The 942-nt window shown below is 35.6% G+C and overlaps 1 non-coding gene across 1 annotated transcript; it reads right to left on the bottom strand.

Annotated features, from left to right (window-relative positions):
* Positions 1 to 519: 519 nt before the first annotated feature.
* On the bottom strand, positions 520 to 649 carry LOC111827075. Its single transcript, XR_002830551.1, has one exon. It is a non-coding gene; the product is annotated as a small nucleolar RNA SNORA42/SNORA80 family (small nucleolar RNA).
* Between the last annotated feature and the right edge of the window lie 293 nt (positions 650 to 942).

Below are 942 nucleotides of genomic sequence, written 5' to 3'. Positions count from 1 at the left end.
ATTAATTGACCATAAGGCATGGGTTTGTTTCTGAGCCCTCTATTCTGTTCCATAGATCTATATGTCTGTTTTTATGCCAGTACCATGCTGTTTTGATTACTATGGCCTTGTAGTATAGTTTAATATCAGGTAACATGATTTCTCCAACTTTGCTCTTCTTTCTCAGATTGCTATAGCTATTTGAGATCTTTTGTGGTTCCATATATTTTTTGGAATATTTGTTCTAGTTTTGTGAAATACACCACTGGTATCTTGATAGAAATTTCATTGAATCTATAGATTGCTTTGGGTAGTTTTATGATGTTAATTCTTCCTATCCATTAACATAATATACATTTCCACTTATTTGTATCTTCTCCAATTCTCTTTCTTTCTTTCTTTCTTTCTTTCTTTCTTTCTTTCTTTCTCTCTTTCTCTCTCTCTTTCTTTTCTTTTCTTTCTTTCTTTCTTTCTTTCTTTCTTTCTTTCTTTCTTTCTTTCTTTCTTTCTTTCTTTCTTTCTTTCTTCCTTTCTTTTTTATACTGTAAAACCCCCTTCAGTGCTCACAGCCCACAGGTAAGGAGGTTGGGCAATGGTTCAATGATGCAATATACTGTGGCATGGGTTCACTATGAGAGGCCCACAAAGAAGGGCCCATCATAAAAAATTCAATTTCTTTCTTCAGTGTCTTAAAATTTTCTGAGTATAGGTCTTTTAAATTCTTGGTTAAATATATTCCTAGGTGGTTTGTTTTTGTTTTAAATATATTTTTATTGATTTCAGAGAGAAAGGGAAAAGGAGATAGAAACATCAACGATGAGAGAAAATCATTGATCAGCTGCCTCCTGCAATCCCCCTATTGAGGATGAAGCCTGCAACCTGGGCATGTGCCCTGACCAGGAATTGAACCGTGACCTTCTGGTTCATAGGTTGATGCTCAACCACTGAGCCACATCGGCCGGG

This window comes from Myotis lucifugus, unplaced genomic scaffold (assembly GCF_000147115.1).
Source record: "Myotis lucifugus unplaced genomic scaffold, Myoluc2.0 scaffold_127, whole genome shotgun sequence".
Lineage (NCBI taxonomy): Eukaryota > Metazoa > Chordata > Mammalia > Chiroptera > Vespertilionidae > Myotis > Myotis lucifugus.
Note: the sequence above shows the minus strand (reverse complement) of the source record. Positions and strands in the feature narration are given on the sequence as shown.